General features: G+C 39.7%; 1 long non-coding RNA gene across 2 annotated transcripts in view; it reads left to right on the top strand.

Moving 5' to 3' along the window:
* The window catches only part of LOC122225296, a 48,984-nt gene extending 28,377 nt beyond the window's left edge, over positions 1–20,607 (top strand). For both annotated transcript variants that reach the window (XR_006205191.1, XR_006205189.1), the window contains 2 exons: positions 16,845–16,936; positions 20,343–20,607. This is a non-coding gene — a long non-coding RNA (uncharacterized LOC122225296). The remainder of the gene's footprint in view (positions 1–16,844; positions 16,937–20,342) is intronic.
* The last annotated feature ends 5,057 nt before the right edge of the window (positions 20,608–25,664 follow it).

The raw sequence follows: 25,664 nt of genomic DNA, 5'->3' as shown, positions 1-25,664 counted from the left end.
CTCTCAAAAATAAAAAAAAAAACATTAAAAGCATTTTAAAAAATAAAATAATAAAAAATTTTTATCTAAAATATAAATTTATGACTTTCCACTAAAAAAGAACAAAAAAGTTCTATCTACCCTGGGCCTATCATCTAATATGGCAAAAATGAACTTGAGTTGAGTAGCCACTGTCCATGAGTTGAGTTGAGAAAGGACAGGTGTCCTCCCCTGTGTACATTGGAGTTTGAGGCTCCTGCTATAACTGATGACAAGCTACCAATAAGCTTACTTTTCTCTCTCCTTCTCCTCTATTCTGCAATAAACTCCAAGGATCATGTTGGTGGAGGCGGGGGTGGGGGGGTGGGGGGGGGGGTGGGGGGGTGGGGAATGCAATAATTTAAAAACAAAGAGCCATCTGATGTCCTGTCTACTGATGCTCTCTGCTATAGGCTGTGGCTGACCAAGGCAAGGCCAGCACTCTCTATTGTTCACTTAAAAGCCTTTTGATTTGGGTGGGCCAAGGATGAAGCAAGGCTGTGAATTTACGGGCAGTTTCTCTACAAAAACTGAAACAATTGCTGTATCCGCTTTTGTCTGTAGAATGGGAGTGAAAATACTTAGCAGAACTGACAGCCAAAATGGCACAGTATGAAGGCCATGCACACGAATTTTTTATGGCCTTACTTCTCCCGGGAACTTAAGAAAATTCCCTGAGCTTGTGACCTTCCACTGGATGCAATACAAAGGGTTGTTATTTGCTCGATTCTCATGCTTAAAGGAAAAAAAAAAAAAAAAAGGAAGTCCAGATGAAAGTTAAAAATAGGGCATGTGAATTTAATGCAACTTTCTCTGGGATCATAAGTCTGGTGAAAGGAAATAAAGAAGGAAGAAAAAATAGACACTATATTAAGTGAGCTTCCTGGAAGAATGTTATTTGCTCACAAATATTTATCCAGAGAACTCCTCAGACTAATTCCTCATTAACAAAAGTGTCCTGGAATGTAGGTGGAATCCATCCGAACATCCTCAAAGGAAACTTGATAGCTCAGAAAAATCCCAGGCTTAGAGACATTTTCCCTGTTCTGTAGATTTTTCCCAACTACTCTTATCCCTTACTAAGTATTTTTTTCAGAATATCTAGAACACACACGTATAACACTCCCACCTTTCTGGAAGTCGGAATTTTGCTTTGGGTCATATGGCTGAATCAGAAAAGAACACCCTATCATTTCCAAATTCCAGGGTCCATAGTAAAAGGGACCCTTCTACTTAGCAGACAGGATTCACAGATAATAAACAAACATTGTTTTCTGCAGTTTGGTCAAAGGCAGGGATGATGAGTCTAAACTTCCAATTCTGCCTCTGAAGCATTATTCCAATCAGGGAATTATGCTGCAGGTGGAGACATGTCCCTGGGAAAGAAACCATCTGCTTCCATACAAATGTCATCAGTAATAAAGAAAGATGGGGGAGCCATGTGATTGAGGAATTGGATCGCATCCATATCAGATCTGCTTTTCAGTTGTAAAAACAGTTAAGTTACCCTCAATTATTCTTATGCACTATGTGAAAACCTTTTCTTAGCTTTATCAAGGTCCAGAAAGAGACACATGAGCCTGGTGACTGTTTTCGAAAATGATCATTTCTGAATTCTGCCTCAAACTCCATATGCCACTTCCTGGTTCAGGAGCAAGAGGCTTGGGGGAAAATAAGTTTAAGCTCATAAAAACACTCAAAGGGCATACTGGTCATCAAACAGCTCTGAGCAAACTGCATTTGCAAATGAATCTGAAAACATGTGGATTCAATTTTCCTTGAAATGCCCAGAGGTTAAAAAATTAAAGGGGGAATGCTTGGCAGAAAAAGGCTGGGGTTTGGCTATGTGCACCAGTTTCTGAAACATAAATTGATTGTTTTGCCAGAAAGAAAATATTACCTGGTCCCCCTTCTCAATCACATCTCTAACTTAATTATCAGTGGCCCCATTTCTCATTGTGCCTGCAAAGTGGACAGGAGACTTGAGCTCATTTGAAAGAAAGCAAGTTTTGTTCATTCCCAGGGTGGCCTTGTATGTGGCCGACCCAGGATCTCAGTACTGTCATGGGTTTCAACTCAGTGACACAGTGGCAAGAAAACCATCTGCTAGCAAAGTCGTTTCTCCTCTGCCTATTGCCTCCCATCTGCCTCCACTCATCAAGTTTTACCCCTCTTTTTCCTTCCGCCAACCCCCTAAATAATACCTTTTTTATGACCAAATAAACACAGGCAAATGTGGAACTGCTTTAGAGCAAATCCAAACTGTTTTAAAAGATCATGAAAATAGAGTGGGTGGGGGAAAAACTACATCTGTGAAAAAGCAGTGATTAGCCTTAAAACAATGTGAGGCCAACGGCACAGAGTCCCATTACAAGATGATGTGTGGTGCCTGTAAGTGGCTGTTCCTGGTCTCTGAGGTAGCAAAATTGTCACATGTTTCTGTTGTTGCCATGGCAATAATCTGTAATTGTGCAGAAAATCCACAGAACTCACAAGCAACTCCTTAGTGGATTGGGCTGAAAGAAAATCAAACCCGTGAAAGCCCTGAATTGATGTGGTTATGAGAGTGCGTTGGCCAAGCTGGTCCAGTTTAAGCTGACCTGATTTTGCGGATTTCCTTCCCCTGGCCCCTATCTAGCTATGGTGAACTCCCTCTTTATGTATATTTTTCGCACTTTTATGTTCCTAGCCGGTGAGAGGCATAAATCCTACTCAGCTAGGGAAATGCTTCAGCTCATTGCTTAGAATTCTGAGTGCACAGTTTGGGATCTATAGGGTGGGAATTAGGGCTGCCAGAACTTCTAGACCTTGGACTAGCACTGAAGATGGAGGCCTGATTTGTCCATAAAGGTGAAAAACATTGAGTGTCCACAAGGCCAGGTGGATATTTCCCCCCAACAGGGACACAGTGGGGAGGAGATTAGTGCAGCAAGGATGTGTTTTTCCTGGGGTAGCTTGGCAACTGAGTACACACACATGTACAACACACCCATCTGAAGGCGTGCCAAGACTCGCCTTCTTTAAGGCAAGCTAATACAAACCATGCCCAAAACATGGCCAGGAAACAGAAGGTAGGTAGCACGTCTCCTTTCTGCACTAGATGCTGTATGACGTTTATGTATGTATCAGCCGTCAACCCCAAATGTTTGAGGGCATGAGTGAGTGTGGGGGCCCCTGTCAGAAAATTGAGCAGGAAGAGGGGCCAGACAAATCACTCTCATGTTCCAAACTTCAGTGAGAATCCCATGGGAACGCAGCTTCCAAGTAGATCCCATGAGAACATCTGGGATGAGGATACTCACGCCAGGCCCTAAACCCAGACTCGTTAGTAATAATGCCTCATTTTTTCTCATGTATTTATTTATCCTCTCATATACTGTGAGTATGATTTACGTTCCTTCTACAACTTTTCCTAGTGGGAGCCAGGAAAGCAAGGTGGAGAATGAACACCAAGCTGTCTATTAGGAGGCTTTCTCTTGGATACCCTCTCATTTGAGGTTACTCAATTGCAGGCAACAGAAACTCCGTTTGCTTAATTTAAGCAGAAAGGAACGTATCATAGGAGAGTGGAGGGCTCATGGATTTTGGGAAAGGCTTGAGAATCAAAATAGGAAACAGGAACCTAACAGCTTAGGATTCTAAGTAGCAACAACAACAAAATGAGCAGTTTGATCATAGTTTGTCCCTAGAATTCTTAGCTTCAACTGCTTTACTCTTCTGTCATTTTCTCGAGATTCAAAATCTTGGGAAAAAGAGTCTGAATTGCCTAATTGAAATCAGAAACCCAGTTCTCTCTCTTGGAACAGGCATGAGAGGGAAAGAAGGGAAAGTGTAGCTCTTAACTTAGAGTCTCATCAAGATTCCATAGAGTGGGAGAGAGATACTTTCTCAAAACAAATCCTAAAGTGCGCTCAGGAAGGGAGGAGACTGAGGATTGTGATAGTTGAGGTGTTGGCTTGGAAGAGAGAGTCAATGACTAATGTTCAGCATTGTAGCCTGGAGGGAACGTTGAATAGTGGAAGTGTCGATCAACTGACATACATCCGTATGCCTGAGCAGAGATTTGCTAAGGAAAATTGGAACAGAAAGGTTAGGTAGACGGGGAGTGAGTGAAGAAGAATCTAGAAAATATTTTGTTTGGCATCTGAAAGAATTTAGAAAAAAGGTTGTTAAAAACAACCTGATTTGACACCAGCCATGCTAATGGGGTAGACTTCCTGCTAGTCAGAGCTCCCGGTTAATGTCCACTTCTCAGCGTGTCTGATTACGGGTTGAAGTTGACCGATCAGCAAACTACTCAATTATAAGCCCATCTTCTCCCTGTGGTGCCACTAATTAAAACAGGAACCATGTTGCAGCTCACACTCTCCATGCAGTTCCACCTTCCAAAAGCTGAATCAGTCACTACAATTAGCTGTTGTCAGTGGAATCAGCCTGCCTTTCCCTTTTTCCGATCCCGTTCCTGTTTGGTGTGAATTCATCTCTGAAAAACCTTCCCTTGGGGTGATTGGTCTCCCCCCATACCCTCAGCTGTGAGAAAGGAACACATGTGGCGGGAGCTTTGAAATGCAACCTCAAGATGCAGCTATGTGGAAATCTCAGTGTTCTGGAATGCTCTGACCTTTTGTCCTGCCAAGTGCCATTCTTTTTTTCTGCAATCATGTCGTGAAGGGTATTCCTACATGAATTTAATTTTTAAGAGGAGAGGAAGAAGAAAAAAGACATGGCTCAGTATGGATCCATTTGCAGGAAAGTTGTTCTTCAGGCAGCTGGGACAAAGAGCAGCATTTTTTATTATTATTATTATTTTTCTGTCTTGATGAACATAATGGACCACTTGGGTAATTTCAGCTGTAAATGTACTTCTCTATAACGGGATGATGCTTCCATGTGTAAGAGTGGAGAGAGAAAAGATGTTGAGAAGCACCATGGTGACAGGCTAGCAGAACAGGGGCTTGTTCCATGACTACTGAGCATATCCTAAACTCTCTTGAATGCCAAGTCCATGGCTTCCCAAACAGAGAGAGGAACTTTTGTGAACTTCTCAAGGTCCAGTTCAAATCTCCATTAGTATTAAAATCAATACCCCTGGCCGGAAACAAGATGACATTTCTGGCATCCTTCCAGAGAGACTGCCAATTAGCCTCCAGCAGAAAGGTCTCGGCCCGCACTCCTCTTAATGTCCCTTTTCCCTTGAAGAGGCAACTTTAGGTGCCTTTGTCTTTTAGTACAAACTTTTCCATTCAGTGTTTGATGACTCCGATGTTTTCTCCCCAAAATAAACTTCTAAGTTTCTCTATCAAAAATTTTTCTTCTCAAAACAACTGTGCACATTGAAAAGTTTCTAAGAACATCCCTGCACTCAATTGTAGAGGGGCAGACCAATCTCAGGGTCACTGCACAGATACAGTATCATAAATGAGAATAGAATGTAGCTAAAGGTTTCCTATAAAGCAATGGTTAAGTGCCTTGACTCTGGGGTTAAAAAGATTTTCATTTCAATTCTGAAATCACTAATTAATTCATCTCTGGGTGTCAGTTTCCAAATCCATAAAATGAAAAGTATAATAATGCCTACCTCATATGGTTATTGGGAGGGTTCATTGAAATGAGGGTTAAAGTACTGGGCATAGTATTTGTCACATAGAAAGTGCTCAATAAATGGTGAGAGTTATTACTGAATAATTTGCACCTTGGACAGCATTCCCAAGCAGGTGACCAGTCAAAGTGGGCAAGGAGGAAGGAGTGTCTAGAGCTCTGGAACCCTTATGATATGCTCACCATGCATTAGCATAGGACTTCTGATGGTCTGTGTGTCTCCATATTACCCAGATCTCTTTGTCACTTTGTTTCTACCACTTACATTTTGATATAATCATGCCTTCAGTCCTGAATCTCCTACCTTGGGGAAGATGTCCACAATGGGATATGGGGAGCTGCAGATGACTCAAAACCTCACTTATTTATCAGTGTTCTTTATCCTATGTGACTTCAAGTTACTAGTCAGATGACAAAAATGGAGCAGGAAACACAGACACACACATACACACATTAAACCAGAGTCATCCTGTTCCACAAATACATGTTCTCAAAGCTAAACACTCAGTGACTATCCACGTATCTGTTGATGGAACATCTTGGAAATGGAGATCATTTTGTATATTCCACATTTTAGATTGATTTAGGTTGGGATGACAAACTGATATCAGCCAAAGTTCAAGTCAGCTCAGAGATGGAGAAATGGGGTCCACAAGTGGCCAGTTTCCTCTAACCCAGTGCCTCTCTGACCGTTCACACTCTAAGCAGGGGACAGGGCCTATGCTAACAAGGAGTTTTCAAGGGAGGACACAGTAATATTAGGGAGATGGTGGGTGGGGTTCAGGAAATAGCATGACTAGCTCTTACACAGGCTCAGGTTGCTCACTGTCATATACAATAAATCTGCTGAAAATGTTAAGGCAATTAAATAAAATAAAGAGAATACAAATGTGGAAAAAAGCTATTGTAATTGGATATTCCAGAACTTGAGACCCAGGCATAATGTTTTTATAATAGTGTATATAAGACAGTGTTCTATTCAATAACATAACAAGGATTATGTAATTGAACAACATTATTTCAAAATATTTTCTGGGTTGGATCTTATGTCCCAGCATCTCAAATACACACAGTTCTAGTTATGGGAATCTGCAGTATTAGGACAATGAGCTCCAGCCCACAGAACATCTGGCTTCAACCACTGTTCCCAATCTCTTGTTTTTATAAGCAATAAATTGGGAGAGCCAGGTTTGCATGCTTGGGTGATTTGATTCACTTGATGCACAGATAATTTTGGCCACTTGTTATAGCTAGTAGTCATAGGTACCTGACTTCAATCCCTAAAAGTAAAAATGGTTATAGTCTTTCCAGTTAGTCATTTAAGGATATTTTAGGTCCCTGTTACCTACATAATGCTTCATGATGGGTCATGATTAAGTCATTTACAAAAATATTTATTAAGAACCAATGATGACACAAGTTCCCTGCTCTCACAAACTTACAATCCAGCAGGGGAGACAGACATTAGATAAATCAACACCTAGATGATTATTTGATTACAGTTGTGAAGAATGATTCAGAGGAGAAGGATGAGGTGCCATAAGGATGGATGCTCACTTGGTCTGGAGGTCACCAAGTCTTCTCTGATAAAAACAACACTTAAGACATCTAAACCAATGGCTGTGTTGGTCAAGGGAAAAGGGAAGAGGTAGGAGAGGAGAAGTGAAGTCTAGAGTTGCAAAAGCCTAGAGGCAGAAGGGATAAGATATATTGAGGAACTAGAGGAAGGCCAATATGGTGGGAGTATGAGAGTTACAGGGGAGCTTGGCAGGAGATGAGAGGGAGGAGGTAGGCAGGGCCCATGCTGAGGACAACAATCTTATTTGCAAAGGTACCATCTAATAGAGAAGCAGCTGCTTCTCCAAAGTAAATTTTGTTGATTAGGCTCTCAAAAAATATTTATTTAATGTATAATTACTCCTTGCAATTTGTTCCCACCACTGGTGAAAGGAAAAAGAAACAATTCAATATCAATCCTACTCATTGGGGGTTGGTACAAAGCACAACACATTTCTGTTACCAATATTTCCTGAGTTTCTGCCATTCATGGGTTAGTCAGGATTCTCCAAAGGGACAGTGCATATATCTAGGACTTAAGAAGAATTAGGGGTGAATATGGAGACCAGGAAGTCCCAGCATCTACAGTTGCCAAGCTGGAGATGCAGAAGAGGCAGTGTGTGGGTCCAGTCCCAGTCCAAAGCCTGACAACCAAGATTACCAACACGTAAGTTCGAGTCTGAAAGCTGGCAGGCTCGAGACCCAGGAAGAGTTGATGACTCAGTCTGAGTCTAAAGGCCAGAAAAAGCCTATGTCTAGCTCAACAGTCACACCGGAGGAGTTCCCTCTTACTTTCATTCTCTTTAGGCCTTCAGTTGACTAGACGAGACCCGCCCACATTTGGGAAAGAAATCTACTTACTAAGTCCACCAATTCAGATGTTAATCTAATCCAGAAACATCCTCATGGACACAACCACAATAATGCTTAACCAACTGTGTGGGTACCTTGAGGCCCAGCAAGTTGACAGGTAAAATTCACTGTCACACAACCCTAATGATTTTTGTCACACTCATGTGACACCCATATCCTAGTTTATATAATATTTTTGTTTAAACAAAATCCTCTTTTTCTTAAACACATTTATTTGTAAATGGAACTTTAAGTCACCACTGTAAGTGCCATGTCAATATTACCTGCCATAAGTTGGAAGTATACACAAAAATAGAGTTGTATCAAAACAGTATTAGTATGTACTCGAAAATCATCGTGGTCTACTGGAGTTCTTAGCCTGTGGTCTCCTCTCCATTATATAAAAAGAGAGATTAAAAAGAGATGGAATAAAAGAGATGTATAAACACAAAACTGAGACTTTTCCCCCGACTCTGTTAGTTGGTTTCAAAGAGAATTGAAAAGGAAGCAATTTTCTCACTGAGTAATACAGTGTAAGTAATGTCATGTCAGAGTGCCACATAAAAACATCCACAAACCACTGGTGGCACGTGGCCCACACTTTGGGAAACAAAGTTATTTCCTAGATAAATGTAAGCCAAAAGTGTACAGTCTCAATTCATTGAAGGAAGGCAGGCCAGTCCTTGCCATGGCAGTGAATGTGTCCTCTGCTTTTTGGAAATGAAATAGACACTTTGATAAGTTAGGAAGCTTTTTTATAGATAAAAATCTCAGGGATGCTTTATATGGACCAGGTCTCGGTGCAGGTGGACCTTGAGACTAAAGGGATCGGCCAGAGGAAGTCACCTCAGAGAGGACCTTGCCGTGGAATCAGGCCAACCAAGGGTCATGGAGAAGGGGTGGATGGGGTGTTGGGTGACCACTAATAGAGGTCAAGTGAAGCCTGACAAGCAGCCACAGAAGACTCTTAATGCATATTCTGTAAGCAGAAGCTCTTAAAATTGTTGATGCTGATGTTATCATTTTAAGTAAACGTGCCAGCCTGTTACTGGCATCAGCAGAGTCAAAATGTTGGCAACAGAGACTGGGAATCAAGGACACCATCTCTGACCTGATGAGAACTCATGAGAGCCAAGGAAGATCCAGGTTTCAGAGGGAATGGCCTATTAGGCTGTTATTCAGTCAGAGCCTAAGGCATTAAGGGAATGAACAGGAAGAGTCAATCATCAAAACTAGGCATTTGGCCCCCCATTAGGCAGGAGTTCTACAGCCCTTGAAGGTCAGTGCAGAGGAGAGGCTGACCAGGTGTTAGTTTCTACAAATACAACATAGCTAGCCTTGGCCAACAGTTCCCAAAGTGCAGTCCCCCGGTCACCAGCAGCAGTATCAGCTGGGAACTTGTTAGAGAAGCTTATTCTCTGACCCCACCTCCTACTGCATGTACCAGAAACTCTGGGGTGGGGCTCAGCAATCTGTGTTTGAATACATCTTCCAGATGATTCTGGTATATGCTACAGTTTGAGAACTACTGGTCCAGGGGAACGAGGTGAGTCTAAGTGTGCACAGCTAGAGGACAACAGGGTTGCCTTCCTGGCAGGGACACACGGGTGTCTCTGCTCAGGACACCAGTCAGGACACTGTCCAGCTTTTGTTCTGATCTCTCTTCAGTTGGTAGTGGCTTCTCACACTTCAGCAGTCACTTTGTCTGGCCCGCTCCTCTCTTTGTGCACACAAATAAGCCTCACGGTTGCAACAGGTAATTAGAAGGCTCTCTCATTAAATCATTGTTAGCATTTATCCTTTTTTTTCCTCTCTTTTAGATAGAGACTTCTGGGGGAATTTCTCCTAGTTTATATGATGTGGTAGATAATTTTATGAACATCTCCTAAGGTTCTTTGGTTTGGTTTGGTTTTAAAGCGAGGGCCCCTCTGTACTACCCCATTGCCTAATGAGGCACTCAACTCTTGCCTGACATTGGAAAAAAAGCCTGCAGCTTCTCTCTCCCCAACATTCATGCAGATGTGGATTCGTTCTGGGAAAGAGGGTGATTTTGCAACAGAGGAAAAAAGACCTTGGCAAAGGGAGGCAGCACAGGAGGCAGCAGGAGAGGAGTTGTGGCCGAAGCACAGTCTATGGATCCAGACAGACCTGGGTTTTCTTGACTTTGCTAAATGTTAGCTGCTCAGCCCAGGGAAGTCACGTGAGCTCTCTGTGCCTCAGTTTACTCATAGTAATATAACAATTTCATAAAGTTATTGGGAGGGTCCAAAAAGACAGTGTGTGCATATGAAATGCCAAACTTACATTAGTTGCTCAATATAGAGATGTCATAAATTTGTGTTATTCTCTAATTCTTTCCCAAGTCTCTCAGGATCCACAGAAGGGTAGTTTACTGGGCACGATCTGACAGATAATAGCCAATACTTACTGAATTCTTATCAGTTAAATGATTTTACTGCATGTAACCAAAGTCTGACTCAAAGTGGTATAAATGACAAAAAATTATTACATCATATAACAGGAAATCCAAAGAGGGGTTGGATGATACAATCAGAGCTCCAGCCCTCATGTTCTTGGTTGTACCTACTCTGTATCTCGGCTTTCTGAGACTGGCCTCCTTTGTGGTCACAAGATGACTGCAATAGCTGACGTTTAGGGGCTTCCCTGCTCACATCCAGCAAGGGAGGGAAAAATGTCTTTTGTGACCAGTCTTATTGGACCAACATGGGTCATATGCTTTTCCCTCGAATAAAGACATGCACTGATTGGCTATGTTTCAGAGGTCTGGGGCTCTGATTCAATCGCTGGCATCCAGTTATAATGATTAGTTAGTCAAACCAGAACCCTGTCTGAAACTTGTGGGATAGTACCAGCTTCCCCGAAGGTTCTTGCACCGAGTTTTGAAAAAAGGATGAATAGCTAGAAATAAAGAAAAGGAGAGCCAGATATGTTCACTACACTCTTCTACATCCCAGGGACTGTGCCAAACATTTTATATTTATTCTTATTTCATCTTCACAACCACCCTATGAAGTTACTCTTTTCACAGTTGAGGAAGAAGAAACACAGAAGTTAAAATCACTTGCTCGATATCGCTGGTAAGGTTGACAGACCAGAATGCAGGCTCTGGCCTGAGTGCCCCCAGAGCCATGTTCTTCACCTTTGTATTGCCTAGTTGGCTGGCCTCTTTGGCACGGGAGCAATACTTTAGCCTCACAGTGCAGGGTCCAGGGATCCTGGCACTAGCCCAGTGAGGTGGACTCGTTTTTACCCCATGCAGAGGAGTGATGGGAACACTCTGCAAAGAACTTGAGCTCAGCTCTCAGGTTTCCACAGTTATTTGTCTGTTGTTACCAAACACTAAAGACTTTAAAAATGTACTGTGGTCATATAGGCAGGAAAAATGACCTCATGCTTGCAACCACAAATCCAAAATGCTCTGGAATCTGTAAGACGAACTGCATTTTAATTAGAAGAGAGAAAGAGCAATGAAGACGTTTCTTGGATATTTTTTCAAACCCTCCCTTGGCTTGCCTTCAGGCCAAAATGTGACAAGTGCCCTAAATCTGATAACAAACACACACTTCTGAAATCATTGTTAGCTTTCCTAAAAAGAAAAAAAAATCACATTAGTTTCCTGTTACCAGTAACAGTTCAAGAATGTGCAGCCTTGAAATACAGCACATGGGAACACAGGGAATCATCCTCCATTAAATATTAAAAAGTAAAAGTGGAGTTCTCAGCCCATTTTCCTCTTTGCTTAGAAGGGTTTTTTTTTTTATTATTATTACGTTAAGTCCTAAGAACCTTGAACCAGGCAATACTAAAACGACTTGTACTTTATCCCTAAAATCTAGTCAATGGTTATTGTCCATGTGTTATTCTTAACCACTGGGTCAAACTTCCTAGCTGTTGATGAAGTTTTCCCAACCGACAGCAGTGAATGATAACGCAATATCAGTGAGCTACTATATCCCATGATTTGTGTATAGAAACTCCTGACCTTTGACACAGTAGCCTCTTAATCAAAGGGTGATTGCAGGGAAACAAGAGAACTTTTTACATGTTATATGCTTACTATAACGTACACACGTATAACGTATAACGTTCCTGAGAACTTTGTATGTATTATTTTATTCAGTACTCTGAACAAACCAATGTGATCTTTTATCCCATTTTATTGATGAGCACAATGGGACCTAGAGAAGTTAATTTACTATGGTTGACAAACAATATGGATTTGAACTTCATGAGTTCACTTACATGCGAATATTTTTTTCAATACAGTACAGTACTGTAAATGTTTTCTCTTCCTTATGATTTTCTTAATAAAATGTTCTTTTCTCTAGCTAGCTTTAGAGTAAGAATACAGTATGCAATACATATAACATACAAACTACATCTTAATCAAGTATTTCTGTTCCTGATAAGGGTTCTGGTTCACAGTAGGCTGTTAGTAAAGTTTGGGGGGAATCAAAAGTTATACCCAGATTTTTTTGACTGTGTGGGGGATCAGCACGATAACCCCATATTGTTTAAGGTCAACTGAATATGTAAGTTAGAATTACTTCAACTGAAAGCAAGAGAATGTATACCTGAGAATGGTTAACTCAAGGATTTGCAATCTCTTTCTGTAAAGAGCCAGATAGTAAATATTTTAAACTCTGTAGGCTATAAGATGTCTGTCAGGATTGACAAGCTCTGCCATTATAGGATAAATATATCTATAGATAATATGAAAACAAAGGTGTGGCTGTTTCCAATAAAACTTTATATATAAAAGAAGGCATTGGGCTAAAGTGGCTCTCAGAGTTTGCAGAAAACTGGCTTCAAGCAATGCTTCTCAAACTATCTGGGACAAACAACTAGTTCATTTTTTCCTCTAATTTCCAGTATATCATGGATTGATACTTTTGTAAAATGTGATAAAATGAATTAACAGAAAATGAAATAAGAAGATATTTATGTTCAAAATTCTTTTGTTTAGATTCAATAGACATAAAATTACTCCATCAAACTGTTGCGAAATTTATAAATGCTCCCAAATTCTGAATTTAGCATGAATCAGTAATAAATAGTCCATAGATTGGCACTATTTTATGATTGACATTTTGAGTAGCTGTGCTTTAAAGATTAGGATATTTATTATCTCACCTAGCAATAAATCTAGAGACGATCAGGGTCAACGGCCTAACCATGTTCTCAAGGACCCAGGCTCTTTCTACCCCTCAGTGATGGGATGCTCAGCATTGTCTCTCTTCTTTGTTCAAGATGGTGACCACAGTCATCACTGCATTCTCACTTCCAAAGCAAGAAGGTGAGGAAAGGAGGGCTTCCACTTGCTCTACTATCTCTTTTATTAGGCAAGGCAAACTTGCCCCAAGCAGCAGTCTATTCCTGTGTTTCACTGGCTACGGATAACATGAAATAACTACATCAGTCTCTAGGAAAGAGTAATAGGGATTCCATGGTTGGCTTGGTCCAATTGTGATTTGTCCCCTCAGGCTGGACACAGACCCACCTGACAAAAATAGGACTTTTTAAACCAAGGAGGATGCCAGCTCCAGGAATGTGTTTAAGGAAACCTTGCTATTAGTTATATCCTGGGCCTGCAGTCCTGATCTATTACAAACGGTGTTCCTTGTGCTCCGGTAGTCTGTTCCAGGGAGAGCATTCTCCTTCTGCTCTGGTTCTGGCTTTATGATCTGTGTCCAGTTAATCACTTGTAGGAAGCTTTAAAGATTATAATGTGCTTCCATGTATATTATAAAATTTCAATGTCCATGCTTACGTGTTTGTATGGATGTTGTATCAAAGGATGGAATTTAAGCCCACCAATCATGCTTGAGATCATACAGCAAGAAGAGGCAACATCAGAGCTCTTGCCTAGGGCTTCTGACACTCTTCAGTGCGTTCTTCTCAAGGTATTTGACCATTTGTTCTGTGCTGATCAGTCAGTAGAATCAAAACCACAGCCAACTAATCCAGGCAAAAAGTCACACAGACAATTGTTAGTGTGAATTCCCTGGTTGTGTCATAGAAAAGACCCATTTTTGACCATGTTGATCTGGATAGTCTTGTGTAGGGTGACCAACTGTCTTGATTTACTTTGGACTGAGGGACTTCCCAAGATGTGAGACTTTCAGTTTTAAAACCAAGATAGCCACAGTTTTTCATTTTAAAACAGAGGAAGTTCCAGGAAAACCAGGACAATTTGGCCATCCTTGTTTCTGACCCCTGTCTTTGCCATATTAAATTCATAGGCCCCTAGTTTTCCTTGCAAATCAATAAACAATGAATCTAGTTTCATCTTGTGAATGACATTCCCCCCACAATTAAAATATCTAAATTCGGAGAACCACAGATACATCTGAGATATTCTTTACTTCTTCCACAACGTCCATGATTTCCATGGGAATATTTTGGAAATATTTTTCCTTGATTGTGAAGAGAGACATACAGGAAGACCTTGTCAACATCTTTTCTGCTTCTTTTAGATCTGCTACCGAGGCCAACACAGACACATGGCAGAAGGCCCTAGAACCCACTCATTGAGCTGAATGTATTTAAAGGTGCTTCAACCTTTTCTCTGTTTATCTACAACTTGGAAATCATGTTGTCCCACACATTGTATTAACTATTCTGGTGGCTTAAAAAACAAAATCAGTCTGAGCAGTTAAAGAGGCCTTAATGAGAACCTTTACAGCTATGAGGCTTGCTTTTGTCTTATTACAGAAAGCAGGGCTGTGATTTGTCACTAATTTTCATTAGAAATTACCTAGGGCCCTTTAAAAAATAAAAGTAAATTAACAAATTCCCGAGCCCTACACTATGCCTGTATTGGAAGCTGAGAATGGGTAGGAAATGGGGGATGGGTTTGGAGCCCAGGGACCTTTACCTTTCACAAAGTTCCTGAGGTATTCCTGACATGCTGCCAGCTTCAAAAACCTGGCTAGAATATGTCATTCAACCTGTCTGAGTGACAACTAAAATTGTAATTATTCTGTTAAAAGAAAACCTTATGAAATTGTAAAGTTGCTCAGTTTTTCCTTTCTTCCTTTCTTTCCCCTAATCTTCCTTTCTTCTTCCTTTTCTTCCTTTTCTTCAATGGTAGCAGTTTACATGCATGTTGGGAGCAAATTTAGGAAATGTTTGTGGAATGACACTTAAAGATCTTTGAAGTAAATTTAAATATGCCTTCTAAAAATTCAAGCTATTTTCTACCTAATGCCTGTAGGGATATGAAGCTGGAACAAAAGCTTGAAAGAAATTGATCTCCAGATTTATCCCTAGCAAGGGACATCTCACACTGCCTTATTCCTCCACTGTCATCGTTCCTCGGGTCTTTTCCTTCTCGCGCCTTCATTGTCCTCACCCACCTGAGACTGCATGGGCAGAGAAGATTTGATTTACATTGCTCATTAGGCCACCAGTCTCTTGGCTGAGCCAGGCAACAGGAATGAAAATTAGTGACAAATCACAGCCTTACTTTCTGTAATATGACAAAAGCAAGCCCCATAGCTGTAAAAGTTCTCATTAGGGCCTCTTTAACTGCTCAGACTGATTCTATTTTTTAAGCCACCAGAATAGTTAATACAATGTGTGGGACAACACGATTTCCATTGGGGCACAATCAAAAAGGAAGCTACTTTCCGCACTTTGTTTAATCTCTCTCCTTACATCAACCTGAAGCAGTGCAGAGGTCCCCCTGGGATTCCTGCTCATCAGCGCTGCCTCCTACAAAAGGGAGATTTTGCCTAGACAGCTCCAAAGAGTCCTGATTCAAAGGTAGAACAATTAGTACACATTAATCATCACAAGGATGGTACTAAAAGCATAATCCTCTTAGAACTGGAACAAATTAAACTGAAAGTAGCAATATAAAATCAAGCAAACACACACACACACACACACACACACACACACACACACACACAAATGCAAGGAAGATGAGAGGACACTGCTCTGAAGTCCCAAATCTCACTGCCAAAGGGGTCCCCAAGCATCCACCATCTTTGGTATTCATACAAAAGCTACCCTGCCTACTTCAGTTCCCTGTAAAAAACAAAAGCTCTCCAAGCAGGGGCCATGTAACCATCTCCTCACAAATCTGGATTTGTGAACACCTGGAAACTACAATTATAGTCTGATATCTAATGGGTTTTCTAAAGGTGGAAATTTCCCCCAAAATCCTGGAATCAACCCACCAAAGACTTCTCCAAGAGGAGAGAAAATTATTATTCTGCTTTGGAAAAGAAGGATCTTTGCTCAGATTTCTAAATGAGGCCAGCCTTGGGCCAAAGTTTGACTTAGACAAGGAATGTCTGCTTCCTTCACACCCCTCTTTATGGCTTTTGTTTTTTTCTCTCTTTGCTGAGCTTTCGCCCATGAGATGAGAACTGTCTGGGAAGAGAAGACACATACTACAATAAGTAACAGTGCTTTCACACCCTGTAACAGCTGGAAGGCATGTAGGGTAGGTCCACCAACAGGAAAGATACAAAGATATTACTTATAGTCAATGACACATACACTTGGAATTCAGAGAAGGGTGCAAAAGTAACTTTTCTACTTTTTTCAAGTTGCCCTTCATGGGCCCTTTGATGTTTTCCTTTGTTCTCTCTCTATCTCTCCATCCTTTTTACACTCTCCCAGGTTCCCAACCATGTCCCAGTACCCTTTGTCATAGGCAGTCCCATTTCAGATTAGTATCTTTGTTCTTTGAGCCAACAAGCCTCATTTGCTCTGGACCTTCAGAGTATCCGAGTAACAACTGGTACCAATAAACTCATGAACTTTTCTCTCTTGCTTCCTCATAGCACAAATGATGCATTATTAGAAGACCTCCTTCCCACCAAAATTAAGATAAGGTGAATCAAAGGGAATGAAATGGACAGAGAACCCACCCAAGGTGTGTGGAACTGGGTGTTTTATTTGCATGTTCATAGAGAATTATCAAAAAGAGGGCAATGCTTACAACAAGGGATTATTGGTGGATTCTCATGACAGTGTGGGAACTATTGAAGATAGACGTATCTTCCCAGAGCCTTTATATCCCTGCTTATGAAGTTGGAACCTTTTCCAGATATAATCAGATTTTTTACCGTGAGAGGAACCCAATTTACAAATTCAATTCCTTTAATTTATTTTGAAGCTCATGCTATTAACTAAATGCTCAAGAGTTTAAATTATCTGTTTTTTCTTCTCACCTTTGCCCACTTTCTTACTCTCGGGATATCACCACAGGAGACAAATAACATGATGCTAGGAGGAAGGCCAATAGTCATTGGCCTCAGTTGAGGTTCTGGCTTGCAAACTCCCCCAGAGTCCTCCTATCTCAGTTCTGCATGTCTGTAGGACATACTAGGGAGGTGTTTGATTTACCCGCCCGTGGCAGAGTTCAGGTCATGTGATTATGAACTTTGTGCCATTTCCAAAATGGAAAATATTCAGTTTTTGATGAGATTATTAGCTTTCCTCCTGTCCGGTTCCAACAAATGAAAACCAGATTTGCATGTATAAATAACAATCAAGCGCTGAAATGATTTATTTAGTAAAGTTACTGTTTTGGAAACTAAATCGATGTGTCATGTCAAGATCCAATCTGCCCTTCACTCACATGGCAAAGGAGACTTCTCCGGGGTCTACTGGTAAAAAAAAAAGTTGGAATCCTATTAATAGTTTACTCCTGCCACGTGAGAATTACAGTGGAATCCAGCTATGAGAATAAAAGCTCAAAATAATGTTTCCGAGAACATCCTGATAGTAGCGTGTGCTATTTCTTATTGTATTCAAGACACACATGAATAACTCTCCCCCAGAAGAAAAGGAAACAAAGCAAAGGGCAACATATTTTCCCACTGTGTAAATTTCCTTCCTCAAGTAGAAATAGTTAAAATTAGAAGGCAAATCCTATGGTCATTACATGTCAGAATGCTGACATGATGACAACTTCAAAGGCGTGTCGGGCTACATTTGGCGTGCTCTTTTTTAAAAAGACAATAGGCATTGAAAATTAAGCACTGCATCAAAGCCTCCCAACTCTATTGAGACAAGTCTATGGAAAACTCAAACCAAGATGCAAGGCTGTTCCTGTGTAAATTATGTGGAGGGTTCGATGCATGGGAATTGCATTGTCTAAGATGCTCTGGAGACAACATACAACCCTGATCTGAGTGGCATGTCAGAGCTAATGACTACAGCTAGTATGGAACCATCTGCAGCTAATTTTAGTCATCCTCATGGCATTAAACTAAGACTTGTAATTTGAATCAACCCTATAAAAGCTCAGAGACCTCACTGTGATGCCACTCAGTCAGTACACAGTGGGCTTGGATAGCTGATAGTGCCAACTTGAAGCCTGTATGAGGGCCAAACACCAGAGAGCAGAATGGACCAGGAGGAAAGGCCAGGCATTAGACCAATTCCAGGTCTATTATTTGTCAGATAAATTGCTTTACATCGATTGTTTGATTTCTTTGAGCCCTAGTTTCTTTATTTACAAGATGGAAACAGTAATAGTTAACTTGAAGGGGTATTGAGAAAAATCAGAAACTTGCATTATATAGTGGTGACTCAATAAATGGCACTATTATTTATTTATTTATTTATTTATTTATTTATTTATTTATTTATTTGCTATAGCACCTAATGCATCCTTTTATAGCAGAGATTATTAATCTGGGGTCCAAAGACATAATATGAGACCTAAACTCACCCACCTCCACTGAAATTATATACAAAGTCTCACGCATATGTGCATTTTTCTGAAGACAAGAGTTCATGAATTTCATAATATTCTTAAAGGAGTCTATGATCAAAGTAAATGTTAAAGTCACCACTTTCTGATTTGGCTTCACCTATGTGTGGATCCTACAGCACACAAAGAAGAAACAAACAGTTTGTGATTCTTTCCGTGTTTAAAGTATTCTGTATCCAGTTGGCTTCTAAAATAAAGTTCTGTGTGTGTATGAATATGTGGGTGTTCACATGGACATTCATGCTTGTGGGTTTAGGAAATGCTAATTTTATAATGAGCCACAAGTTTACTGGGAAGACAGAACAATTGTAAGACCAAAAAAGTTGATGACAGATGTACACATGGAGAGAGGCCTGAGATACTGTGGGAAGAACACCAAGGGAGGAAGCAAAAGGAATGTGGAGGAGAACAGAGCTCGGGCAAAGCTGAGAGCCCACTGGGGCCCATTTTTCCAGAGACTTAGCAGACACAGGATCCCAATGGACTTGTGGGAGGGTTCTTAATAGGAATGTATGATTGGATGCTACATATAGAGAGGGTATATGGAGAATCAGCAGGAAAGAATGTGTGTTATCATTAAAGGTGATACCACAACAAGTTCTGGAAGAAAGAAAGAAATGCCCCAGGTAGGGGCAAATTAAATAAATTAGATAAAATAAGGGATAACCCAATAGGCAAAAGACTCAGAGATTTAGAAGCAGAAGAGAAATTCATAAACTTGTTCCATCCAAGTTCACCTGGCTTTCCTTGACTGAGATGCCAGTGGTTTAACTTTCCCTAGGGCCATGCTGTGCTTGGTGCATAGTGGTGAGGCATGGTAAACATGTCTCATAATGTTGGGTAAGGAATGAAGTTGAGTACTTGAGTTAAAAAAATATATGTATGTTTCTATTCCTACACACATGCACATATATGCACACATACTGTGTGTATGTGTATGACTCAAGTTCTTGATCAAAATTCTTGAGCTTCACTTATGCAGAATATAGCTCTGTATGTGCATAGGTACATATATAAATATAGCCACAAACATGCCTTAGTATTTACTATTTGCTAGGCTCTGTGAAAAGAGTTTTAAAGCTCATTCCCGTTTAATCTTTAAAGCAATTGTATGTGATAGGGATTATTACTGGTTTCCATTTTATGGATGAAGAAACTGAGACATACTATGGGAAGTGATTTCCCCAAGATCACACACTTAGTAAATTCTTAAGCTAGGACTTTAACTGAAACAGTTTGATGCTGGGCACTGTAGCCACACTTTGTGTATATTCCTAGGGAAAATTAAGTCTGTTTATAAAATGCGAGGGTGATAATTTAAGCTGCAGCAAAAGAGAAGGGAACTCAGGTTTGAAGTTTGAGGCTAATTCTGAGTCTCGTGGAACCATTTCAAAATACACACCAATGTGGATGTATGATATCTTAACCTTGTACTGTGCTCTGCCATGTTTTATTACTTCTCTGTATACCAGGCAATAGAACTCCAAACAGAAAAGAACGGTCAGCTTAAGAAAGGAGCATAAAACTATTGAGAGCCCTTTTATTTTTTCTACACTAGCCCCGTAGGTCTGAGAAAGTCAAGGACTTGATATTTACCACTCAGTCGCTCTACACAAATGGAGATGCACACTCAGAAGGCACAAGAACAGAAGAAAATGAAATTCAGCACCTCCTAGTGGTCATAGTAATGTGGAAGGGCATGCTGGAGCTGATCTCTAATGGTGACTGGTTAGTTCTCATGAGAAGTAACCAGCAAGGAGGAAGGGTCTCTTCTGTTATGAGTCTGGAGAACGTCTTGACTTTTACAGATTTCTTGTGAAAGGAAGTCAGTATATTTCATATCTCTGAAGATTAGAAATTTGGTGAATTTTCTCAAAGGTCACAGCGGCTTCTGAATGCCCAATAATTCATTAAGTACTACACACTGTTCTGCCTCAGTTGCTTACATTATCTTTCTTCTCTAGAACGCCTGCAACTTCCTCATCCCTGTGTATTGTCCCCCCACCCTTTTCTTTTTACTTACTAATGAGAACTGCATTGGAACCATGTTATGGAACCATGTTAAGATAGAGACTGAATGGCACACACCTATGATTAGGCAGCCAGGTTTCTGCTGTCTGAATACAGCTGCTGAGGTAGTTGGGGCTTCCTTGGAGAAACAGGGACATTTTAACACACTGATTTGGATGAATGCTAATAGCCTTCCTTCCTTAGGCATGCAAGGTGTTGTTCACTTTTTTAAAGTTTATTTTACTTTTTATTTTGAGAGAGAGAGAACAAGCAAGGGAGGGGCAAAGAGAAAGGGAGACAGAATCCCAAGCAGGCTCTATGCTGTCACCACAGAGCCTGATGCGGGCTCAAACTCACAAACCATGAGATCATGACCTGAGCCAAAATCAAGAGTCAGATGCTTAACCAACTGAGCCACCCAGGTGCTCTGCACTGTTCACTTCTCTGCTGAGATTTTAGATATGGTCTGAGGATATCTTAGAATTCAGAGAATATCTGTGACAGATTGGATGCTAGTAGATATGTTTTTTTTTGTTTATAATATTTTGTTTGTTTATATGTATTTTTTTTCTGGCCAACATGTAATTCTCTACCATTCCTAGTTATTGGAGCTTCTGGAAATTACTCATGCCTGTCATTTTCATCACTATATTCTAAGCCCCTAAAGCAATGCCTGCCATGTGATTGGTGTTCCATAGAAACTTGTTGAAGAAATGAATAGATGGCCAAATGTGAATTTGTATCACTAACGAGGTGGCCTTATCATATCCCAGCCTTGAGTTCCTAACACAGTGCATGGTTATGGCTAATCTAAACAACTATTGTGAGATACTCCTGCAATTCCTGGGTATATGGACTATAAATCATATAGAGGAGTTATCTGAGGCTAAGGGTTTCTCTGGGGATCACACTAGGGCAATGGATGCTGGGAAGGAGTGGGAGGAAGAATCAGTTACCCTTGCTCTTTAGGATCCTAATATTGCCTTGGTTGGCAACACTGTCCTTTGGTTCATCAGGATCTCCTCCCTAGGACTCCTTAACTTACCTTATGCTGTGTAGTAAATTCCTATTCATGTACCCACTCTAGGAAATATTTCCATTTAAACAGGAACTTTACCAATATTGGGCATTAGTCTAAAGGAGAAGCCCTAATAGTGGACTCTTCAGAGAACATAACAAGCCAAAACAGGAGAGATGTTTGGAAGCAAGTGACTATTTTCTGTTCTTATTTAAATTCCATCATTCTGACATCGTCTTTCTCTACCTCCACAAAAAGGGAGTCATTTCCTCAGTCACTATGGTGATAGTTCTTTTATTGGAGGGAGAAAGAGACTCTCAGGAAAGGAACCAGACAGGCCTAATTGAAAGAAATAAGACTCTTAAAGAATACCTTTAGATTCTCCCCTACTTCCTACCACAATTTCAAATCAGCATTCTTAGTAACTTCCCTTTAGAAGAGCTCCACCTCCCCTGTGTTTTTTTGTGAGGAAAAGCAACTCAACTTGTTAAAAAGCCATTGCAGCTAGCGTATTTGAAAACTATATTTTATTTATTGACATTTCTCAAAAAAAAACATACATTTTTAACAGAATTTTTGTTGAAGTTATTTTTAGGTGATATCAACCCTTGGATAAAATGTGACAGTGTGTACACAGTATAAATGAGTGAAGTTCTGCACATAAAAGATGGAAATTAATGATGTATGAATTTCACTGCATGTATTTTTCCTTTGTATAATACCTATATCTAGAACAGTACCAGTTTCTTTATGTCTCGATGTCCTCTTATGTGGCTCTGAAATGAGCTCTGGACCAAGTCAGGTGCTCTGAGGTTTAATCCTGGCTCTGTCTCAAATTTTCTCTGAGGCCTTGGGAAAATAAGTTTAAGTTTTTTAAACCTCGGTTTCCTAGTTTTTAAAATGGTATTATTGTAATTTATAGAATAAAAACACTGGAGCTTTGCAGTCTTAGTTTGGATTCTGGATAGACTCTTACAAGCTATATGATCCTGTGAAAGTCGTTTAACTTCCCTGATCTGTTTATAAAGCAGAGATAATAACAGCACCACAAGTTTACATATTAAAAGGCATAATCTATGGATTCCTGCTTCAAGGTTGGCCATAATAGGGTACTTCCATTGTAATAATCAGGAAAAATGATAAATTACAAAAATAAACTTTTAAAAACAAAAGAGAGCTATAGGAACAAAGTAATGGGAACTAAACTAAAATTTCAGAGAAGAAAGATCCCTAAATAGGAAATTGAATGGTCTCTGGTAGTTTTCTTAATTGGAGACATTTGCAAATTCTAGGATTGGCCTCAGGATTGGACTTCAACCAAATTGAGGGATTTTATGGAGGAAAGATAAATCAGCAGAGGTTTTGGCAGTCTAGAGCTGGCATGATAAACTAGAAAATAGAAGAGTCCCAAACATAAGGGAAATTTGCTGAGTTCTAAGAGGGTTTAGGAGACCCAGGAGTGCCTGGGTGAGAAAGGAAAAGTGGAAATTCCCACACTCTTGCAGTATGTGTAAGTGTGGCCTGTTGTCTTAGTTTATCTGGGACTCAGGGGGCTCCCAAAATGTGAACCTTTAAGTATTAAAACCAAGAGAGTTCCAGAATGAGTTGGTCACCACTAACTGTTTAGAGAAAAAAGTCCTAGTAGTTATGGAGCCTAAATACACAACCAATCTCCTCCTCAAGACATTTGCCAAATATTTAACTTGCATAAAGTCTGGGGCTAAAGAACTAAATTCAAAATATGCAAAGGTTACACTTTAAAAGTTGAGGAAATTGAGACAATCAAAAGCTTGTCAGGGCCATGCTTAAGAACCTGGATGGAGTAAATCTTACTAAAACTGAAATCCAGTCACAACTCAACCAATCCTTGATGGGATTATAATGACCAGCTCCTCACTGTGTAACAGAGGAAAGGAGAAACTCTGACTGGTAGAGAGTATCATATGGAGATCCTATGGTTCTTTTATGTCAATGTTCAGTATAGAATCCTTGGACACAAAAGGAGCAGGAAAATGTGAGCAATAATCAAGAAAAAAAAAATGGGTAGAAACAGACCTGCAGAAATGTAGGTATTGGAGTGTATGTATAAGGAGTTTAAAATAACTATAATTAACATGCTACGGAAAATAGTGGGGAAAATTGACAAAATAGATAAAACATAAGAAATTTTAGAATTTTAACTAATAATGATAGTAGAGAAAAAGAATCGAGTGGACATCCTAGAACTACAAAACACAAATATTCAAACAGCTGTCTAGGATGGCAGAGGATATGATTAGTAAATTCACAACTGGTCAGTGGAAAATATCCAAATTAAAGCATAAAGAGAAAAAAAGAATAGAATGAACAAGAGGAATATGAAAAAAATCAAAAAGTATAAAACCTGTAGTTAGAGTTGCAGAAGGAGATGAGACAGAAGAAAATGTTTGAATAGATAATGGTCAAGAATTTCTAAAATTTATAAAAACCATTATCCCACAGATTCAAGAAGCCCAGTAAACTTCAACGATACATAAAAGCAGAATGAACTACATAGTCACATTTAAAAAATTTTTTAAAATATTTATTTATTTTTGAGACACACACACACACACACACACACAGCACGAGGGGGGGAGGGGCAGAGAGAGGGAGACACAGAATCCGAAACAGGCTCCAGGCTCTGAGCTGTCAGCACAGAGCCCGATGTGGGGCTTGAACCCACTAGACGTGAGATCATGATCTGAGCCGAAGTCGAACACTTAACCGACTGAGCCACCCAGGTGCCCCCATAGTCACATTTTATTTAAGCTATTAAAAATTAAAAGACAATGAAAAAGTCTTAACAGTCAGAAAAAAAAAAAGACACATTGCGTTCAAAGAAGAAACAATAAGACTAATAACTAACTTGTAATTATAAATTATTGGAGTCTGAAGACAATGAAATCACACCATCAAAGTAATAAGAGGGGTAAAAAATTTCCAATCTGTAGCTCTATACCCAACAAAAATATTCTTCAACAGTATGAGAAAGAAAGACCTTTTTAGACAAACTGAATATGAGAGAATTAATGAATCCCATTCAAGCAAATAGCCATTCCAAGAAATACTGTAGGAAATTCTTCAAGCTGAAGGAAAATGATCCCTAATGGAAGCAGGAAGAAATAAAAAAACACCAGATAGGGTAAATAGATGAGTGAATGTAAGCAGATATCAACTGTCTAAAGCAGTAATGAAACAGTCCTGTGGAGTTTGTAACATCACAGAAGAAAGAAAGAAAGAAAGAAAGAAAGAAAGAAAGAAAGAAAGAAAGAAAGAAAGAAAGAAAGAAGAAAGAAAGAAAGAAAGAATGAAAGAAAGAAAATAGGTTAACAATAGCACAAAGGATAGAAGAGTAAAAAACAGTTGTAAAGCTGAAATGTTTCTTTTGTTATTTAGGAGGTGGTAAAAATATTAACATAGACTTTTAAAGTCAGGGTTGCATATTTAAACTTGTAGGATAATTGCTAAAAAAAAATTACAAGAATATATATCTAGAAAGCTAATAGAGGAGAATATATTAAATAAAACACTTGAGGAACCCAAAAGAGGCAGGAAAGCAGAGTAAAGAAATAAAGGATGTATGTGAAACAGAGAAATGAAAAGCCAGTGAGTGTCAGTTATTACAATCCAGGTAAATGAATTAAACACTCCTAAAAAATTGAATGTTTGGCAAAACCTTAACTATATGCCATTTATAGGAGATATAAGTTAAATGTAAAATTGCAGCTGGGTTGCAAATAAACAGATGGTAAAAATATGCATCATGAAACACTAACAAAGCAAAGTTACTGTCACCATATTTATATTGAATAGAATATTTTAGTGGAACAT

The sequence above is a fragment of the Panthera leo genome, chromosome A1, assembly GCF_018350215.1.
Source record: "Panthera leo isolate Ple1 chromosome A1, P.leo_Ple1_pat1.1, whole genome shotgun sequence".
Lineage (NCBI taxonomy): Eukaryota > Metazoa > Chordata > Mammalia > Carnivora > Felidae > Panthera > Panthera leo.
The sequence above is the reverse complement of the archived record's forward strand: the minus strand, read 5'-3'. Positions and strand labels throughout refer to the sequence as shown.